The sequence below is a fragment of the Centrocercus urophasianus genome, unplaced genomic scaffold, assembly GCF_019232065.1.
Source record: "Centrocercus urophasianus isolate 14NV4802_14NV808 unplaced genomic scaffold, USGS_Curo_1.0 seq_7, whole genome shotgun sequence".
NCBI lineage: Eukaryota > Metazoa > Chordata > Aves > Galliformes > Phasianidae > Centrocercus > Centrocercus urophasianus.
In genome coordinates, this window is record NW_024885310.1 from 5,822,847 (window position 1) to 5,830,231 (window position 7,385).

The following is a 7,385-nucleotide window of genomic DNA, read 5'->3' on the forward strand; positions in this document are numbered from 1 at the left end:
CGGCTGGCAGCCGATCCTCCGCGATCCGTGCCGCCTGCAGGTCCAGGCCCTGCCTCAGCGCATAGTGCGTGGTGGACTCCAGCTGGCCCTGGCATTCTCCAACGTGTAAACTGCAGAGGAATGGCAATGGCGATCGTTGGTATAAAGCAATCCCACCAGAAATGTGGGTAGCATCCTCTTTTCCCAGTTGTTTTTTTTGTATTATTTGTATTGGAGCAGCCCCTAGCGGCCCTTGGCAGAAGCACGGGGAGCGTCCCGCGCACAGCACAACCCTTCCGCATACAACAAACACCACGCTTTCTCCCAGAACTTGCTGGGAATTGTTTGTATAATGATACACGGCCTAGTAGAAACATTTATGCTGTAGAGCCCTTTTATTTTTATTTTTTCTTTTTTTCCCATGCTGTCTGTATAACAGTAGATTTAAAAGCATAAAGGTTTTTGGGGACTCAGCCAAGTTTTATGCCTGAGTGAAGGAACCCCTCCAGTACTGCCAGTCAGGATATGGGATGCTGATGGAGCTGGCAGGGCAGCAGCTGGAGGAAACGTCGGCTAGCAGTCCCAAAGATAATCAATCAGGGCTAAAAATTAAGGAAGAGACCACTAGCATTGCTGGAAAACTGTAACTGTAAATAGCCAGGGCATTTTTCCTTTACAAACATCAGGAACACAAAGAATCACAGAATGGCCAGGGTTGGAAGGGACCTCAAGGATTACGAATCTCCAACCCCCTGCCACACACAGGGCCACCAACCTCCCACTTAATACCAGCCCAGGCTGCCCAGGACCCCATCCAACCTGGCCTTGATCACCTCCAGGGATGGATGGGGCATCCACAGCCTCTCTGGGCAGCTGTTCCAGCACCTCACCACTCTCATAGTAAAGAAAACCCTTGCTTCCCCTGCAAGTGCTGGTGTGGCTGAGGGCAGCCCGAGCTCTCTGACTAAAGGACAACTTCACCCTCATCACATCACTTTTCCCACAGATTAAGGATAAAGAATCCCTGTGGGATCAGCAGCCCCACAGCAGCCCCTCCTGCTGCCCTTCCCTTCCCTTCCCCAGGCGCCGGAGCACTCTGTTGCGGTTTGCACCTGCTCTTTGGCATGGCTCTGCGCCAGCTGCCAGCCCTGGCAGCTCTGAGCCTTTCCCACTCGGAACACTGATTGCCATGGAGGGTGTTTGTCCCCCTCACACAGGGTCAGGAGGCCCCACAGCTCCATGGAGATAGTGTGGGGAGGAAGCCTCACACAAAATGCCTTCTGAGCGCTGTTCCATGCCACCCTGCCCTGCTCTGCCCAGAGCAGTGGGGAGATGCCCACTGGCAAGTGACTGGAGATTGCATATCCTTGTAGCAAACCCTCTGCGCTGTGTAAAGCTTGCGGGATGTCTGTATCTTCAGTTCAGAAGTCGACTGACAACGGTAATTATTTTGCTTTTTACAAGTATTTTTGCTGTGACTGACGTTTCTCTATTACAGCATCTACTTTTTCAGCAGCTGCATCAAAGCAGATTTTGTGAAAATTCATTAATGTTGTCTTTTGAGTCTTCTGCCTTTGCCTTTGGTGAGACTGTTGTGAAGTGGTTCTAGTGTTTCATTAAGATCAACAGATGAGCAAAGAAAACGCTGCTCTCACTGGACCGCTGTGCTTGCAAAAACAAGGAGCACTCTTGAGTCTGTCCTCAAATGGGAAAGAAACAATTTGCTTTAAAATGATTCATTAATTCTTTGGTCGCTTCAATAACACAGTGTGAATGGTGTGTCAGAAGAAAGGGCAGTCATTGGGGAAAAATCACGCATGGCACCAAGTGTGCATTATTTCTAAGATGCAATATCATGCTCCTTTCAATACTGCTTTACACAAATGCATGTCTTAAACACCCAACCTGTATTTCCTTATAAAGAAGCTGATATCACTAGAGGGATGTTTTTTTGCCTTCAAGTCTGAGGGCTGAACTGCAAACATCTATACTACGTAATTGCTCTGCACTGCTGGGCATGGGTCGAGGAGATGAGTAGGGATGAGTCTGTGAAGGAAGTGGGACCGCTGGGCACAAGTCAGGGACAACAGCAGGGACAGGTCTGTGAAGGGATTGAGATGTAGGTGCCCTGCCGTGTGGCAGTGGCTTTGCAATGATCTGCACAGTGGCTGTCCTGAGAAGTCTCAGTTGTGTTCTTCCCTGTTCCCAATACAGTCTCAAAGCTGAATGTAGCAAATGTTTTTGTACACAGAAGGTTCTGTAATATATTTCTGAAGAAATGGAGAACAAGCCAAAATGTAAGGCTTCTTTCGCAGAACGAAAAACTGAGGCAGAGAGAGTAAGGCCTTGCTTGTCTCAAGGAAGGGGTGTAGCCAAGGCCAAAGTCACAGAATGAAGCACAAAACAGGGCTTTGCCTCCCGGACCTTGAGAGACTGTCAAGAAGATGACACTGAAATGGCTCTGGCACCGGCCTGCTTTCCAGCATATTGACATTCAAGGATAAAGTGGGTGGGAATCAGATGCTGTAGCTGGCAAATGAAATGAGAGAAATTGTGGTACTTGCATTGGTTAAGTATGAATGATTCAGACAGTCACAGCCATTTACTCTAAAGGAAATTACAAACTTGCTGCAGGAAATCGAGTTCTCCATCTTATTATCAGACACACGTAATGATATTTGGGGATACTAACTGCCATGCTGCCACTTCTCAAGGCTTTCTTCTAAATGACCTACTTTGTCTCTCTAGGTGTCCACTGAAGTTTTGATAATAACTTAGATAAGAGTGAGATCAGAGTGATACTATGGATGTTGTTATTAACGATGCCACGCCGTTAGTTACTTTTAAGCACAAAACCAATCGACTTCTACAATGATTTACGGAGGTGAATGTAAAGTTGGCTTATGAAAAATAAGCTGTTCCATAATGTTCCTGTGGTGGAGAAAACAAATAACCAAAGCTGCAAGCACACTGTGGGATCAACATCTTCCGAAAGGCTCAGGTGATTGCATTGTCTTCTCAGCCTTGAGCCTAATTAGCTGCACTGACATCTGCGTGTGCCAGCATCAGCTCGGGGAGCTGCAGAAATAAATCAGACTGCTTTTCAGACTGAGGAAGTCAGTGACAGAAATGAGGATATGCAGAATGTGACCAACAGAGAACAAAATTACAGTTTGTTCTCAATCCTTTCCATGTCATTCCAGATTCAGTAACTCCAGGCTCCTTATTGCCAGCTCAGACAAACAGCGCTGTGGTTTGAAGCACCTGCTGGCAGCTGTTTTCTTTTTCCTGAACAGTTTTGTTTTGGCTGCTGGTTTCAAGTGAGATATCGATCAAGTTGAAAACAAAAAGTTTAAGGAGGAACCTTAGAAAGTTCCCACCCTAAAACCACAGAAAGGCTCTAAAGGAATGTAATAATTAAGGTGTTCTCTCTTCAGTAGGTTGTATGCAGGTACTTCCACACAAATTTACCGCATTATTGTTTCTGAGAGGTGTGCTTTGTACCAGTAAACATATGCAAAGCTAGAGAGGTTTCGCTTGGTTTGTAAGAGAAACAGGACTCGCGCAGCCACGCCGCCAGCCTACAGACGAACGCCCACCACTTCGCCCAGAGGAACCGCCCTCCCCGCCTCTTTCCCGCCCATCAGCGCCGCGGCCGCGGCCCCGCCCTGCCCTCAGGCCCCGCCCCTCGCTCTCCCATTGGCCCACTCTTTTCCTCCCCGCCTTCCGCGCCTCCTGGGACTTCACCGGAAAGCGCTCGAGAAGCGTCGGCGCCGTCGTGACGTCACGTAGTGTCACGTGAGAACGTCGCGTGAGAGCGTCACGTGAGGCGCCGTGGGGCGCTGGCGGCTCCCCAACCCCGCCGTTGCCGTTATCGTTACCGCCGCAGGGAGCGGGCGGAAGATGGCGGAGCTGTGCGGCCTCGGGGCCACCGCCTCTCTGAGGGGAGACGCGGAGGAGCACGAGCAGGTGATGGCTGGGGCGAGGCCCGGGGGTTCTGTGGGTTCCCGCACAGGTGCGAGCGCCGCTTTCAGGTGTGAGAGAGGCAGGGAGGCGCTCGTTGTGATTGAGCTGTAATTGCAGGCAGTGTTCTCGTCCTTAAACGTTTAAGTTGCGTTTTAATTACCTAAATGATATGCCGTGGATCCGTTTCTCCTTTTAAGCGTGTAATTTCAAAGCTTTCCGTGTAGTTTAGCGGCGTGTTTTGTTGCTCGTGTCACTCGCCCTGAAAGCGCTTAGCAGGACGGGGTCGTCCTGTGCCTTCGGAGCCACGGAAACGCCAACTGATTCCCCTTTGGAAAGCTGTTCCTTTCGGTGCTGTTCCTTGGAGGCAGTGACGTGAAGAGCAGCGCTGTGGTGAAGTACTCCTTGGCCCCACCGCAGGCAGCCTTTGCCTGGCTGCAGGAGAAGACAGACCTGAAGCTGCCGCCTGCAAATTGGTTGCGTGAAAGTGCCAGGCTGGGACCTGCGAGCACGACTGTTCTGGGCAACAACAAGAGCACACTGTTCTCGAGGTACCTGCAGCAGGCTCTGTTGGTTTTTTCCAGATCTTTAAGACTAAATCCAATAGAAGGTTGAAGTTCACTAAAATTTTTCCTGTAACAGCGAGGTGTCACTCCTACTTTTCCATCCTCTCTTTCTGCCTTTATGCTGTCTCCTTTGTAAATGATTAATGATGCCATTCATGCTAAAGGACTTAATTTTTTCAAGTGCGTAATGCTTCCGTGAGGCAGTGATGCTGACTTTGTGTCTTCGTGTTCTTCTCAGGCTGGCTGTTAAAGTCAAATTTATCAAAATTAAACTAGCCTGCTTGAGCTAGCCACTCTGCTTTTGGTAGGGACTGAAAATGGTACAAGTGTGGTTTCCTTGGGCAGTCAAGGATCAAGCTTATGGCTGGTCCGGTTCTTCATAAATTGGAACTGGCTAACTAATAGCAGAAAAAAGCTTTGTAACCATCAAAAGTGAACACAAAAAGGAAAAAACTGGGGACAAACCCAGAAAGTGGTGTTATCTTTATGCACAGATGCTTGCAAAACAGTTGAACGAGGTGAGTTCAGAATGTTTAGAAATAAGGGTTTTAAATCCTCTGCTGAGCAAGCAAATTCACAGTAAATCGACTAGTTAGTGAAATTTAGCAGTTTGCTGAGGGTCTTTGTTTAAATAAATCCTCATAATCAAATTTTAGGTGATAAACAGACAACAGCAGGACAACTTGTTTAATACTTGTGATTTTTTGGTTTCAACAAATCACAAACTGCTTTATGGCATATTTTGAACTTGAATCTCAACTTTACCAATCATAGCTTTGGAAAATATTTTTGTCAGAACAGTTCTGTTAACTAGCCTTAGGTCTCATTTTACCTAGTAACATGTAGCTAGAGACTAGGTTTTTTTTTTAATTCTGAAAAAGCTTTCGGAGTGTTTCCTTGCTTTGCAAGGCAAGTTATTTGATGTCTCTCTGTACTTAATGACTTGAACTGTTTTCTCTATAGCTTTGGTATGGAATATGACTTCATTGACTCCATTGGAAATGATGTGGATGTTGTGTCTGATTCCAAGGTTTGTGTAACTTTTAAGTTTTATCATTCAAACTTATGCTTTGTGTGAACCTTACCATAAACTACTGTCCTGTCTCCTGTTGTCTTTGTGTTTACTGAGGGAAAGCAAAGATCTACTGAAACAGCTCTGCATCATTCAGATAGGATGATTCAGAGGAAAGAAGATGCATTTTCTCTTACGTGTTTCTCTTGAACAGATAACTGCTCTGACTTAGAACTCTGTTCAGGTGCTCTCTGGGTACCTGAAAAATTGTTATTTCTGTGGTGAAGATAAAACTTTCAGCTCCAAACCATAGACTTCCTTTTTCTTAATCGCTTTTGGTGGTACTTGGCTATGATGATCCAAGAGATAATGTTTAAATGCAGTACACAGTTTATGCTGGTGACTTGGCACCATCATTTGCCATTGCTTTTTTTTTTTTTTTTTTTTTTTTATAACTGCTGTTCACATTCTCATACCTGACCTCAGCAAATGCAGCTTCTTGAGAGATGGTCTTAAAATTTCTGCCTCTATAAGGTTTTATTTTTCTGGCCATGCCTTTCCAATGTTAAAAATGTATCCTTTGTGTCCAGTTTCCTAAGAATTCTGTCTTAGAATGATGTTTAATTATATGGAAAATAATCTCTGTTCTCTCTTTTCCTACAAGAACATTTAAAAAACTTCTGAAGATACCTTACAGCAAGTCACATGTGAGCATGGCAGTGTATCGCATTGGGAGGATGCTCTTGTTGGATGAGCTGGATATTCAAGAGCTCTTCATGAGATCATCTCAGGTTAACTTTCCTTTTTTGATGTATACTATGTGGTCAAAATGCATTATTTTGAGAGTAGTGTAGCCAGTGAGAAAGCATATATCAAAGTTCCTGAGATCTGTCTGCTAGTACAAATGATCTGCGTGAAGCATACGCTGCAGCAATTGGTTTAATCACAAACTGTGACAGAGAATCTGATGTCTTCATATTCATGGTGTTGTAGAATTAAAATTCTATGTTTCTTTTTCCTGTAACTGCCTCCATATTGCTATGCGACTTTATTCATTTAACTAATTCATTGTTACTGTGCAGTCTCTTACCACATACGTGATTTTTTTTTAATGAGAAGTTGACTTTGTGGAAATGTAACTTCTTTTAGGTAATATCTTTTCAATAATTAACCAACAGTTTAGCATTGGCGTTTATTTTTGATGTTGTAGTTGATAAGTTCATAAGGCAGTGAGGTACTTTGCTTAGTTTGCAAGTGCATCTTGATGTTAATTTCATACCATACTGACTAGACAGGGACTGCACGTGGCTGAAGGAGTTTTATCGAAGGCTAATTGATCAGAAGTGGCAAAGAAAAAAGAAGAGTAAACAGCACTGGTACCAGAAGGCTATCCTTTCCAAATTCTTGTGTTACAGGTAACCTTATGTCTGCATGAATCTTGAATTCTGCACCAACTTCTGACCAGTTTATTATTTTGAAGTGAATGTTAGAATTTGTCCGTCTTAATTACTGCTTTATCCTTACATGGAGGAATTTGAGAGATGACATCATGAAATCACATGAATGTGTTTTTATGATGAGTTGCTGTATGTGAAAGTGTGAAATTAAGTAGCATAGCTTAACTTCCGTCAGTATTCCCTCTCAAAAATGGATTTCGCTTATGTGCAAAGTATAGCAGTGCCTCCCACGATACAGTAAAACTTGTTCTTGTAGCACTCTTCTAGCGTATTAGCTGAGCTGTTCTCTGAGACTGAAGAATCAGAACAAACTTAAAAATTCTATAGAGGATTCTATATCGTAAACTTGTGAATGTTTTGTCAGCATTAATGGTGATGGAGCTGCTCAGCCTGTTCCTTCCAGTTCAA

The 7,385-nt window shown here is 44.8% G+C and overlaps 1 long non-coding RNA gene across 3 annotated transcripts; it reads left to right on the forward strand.

Annotated features, from left to right (window-relative positions):
• The first annotated feature begins 3,805 nt into the window (after window positions 1-3,805).
• LOC122170483 lies at window positions 3,806-7,381 on the forward strand. Of its 3 annotated transcripts, XR_006171781.1 has the most exons (6): window positions 3,806-3,948; window positions 4,314-4,493; window positions 5,472-5,538; window positions 6,185-6,311; window positions 6,816-6,935; window positions 7,342-7,381. It is a non-coding gene; the product is annotated as an uncharacterized LOC122170483 (long non-coding RNA). The 3 variants fall into 3 exon arrangements; XR_006171780.1 differs by lacking the exon at window positions 3,806-3,948 and having other exon boundaries at window positions 3,955-4,493; window positions 6,812-6,935; XR_006171779.1 differs by lacking the exon at window positions 3,806-3,948 and having other exon boundaries at window positions 3,955-4,493.
• Window positions 7,382-7,385: the final 4 nt, after the last annotated feature.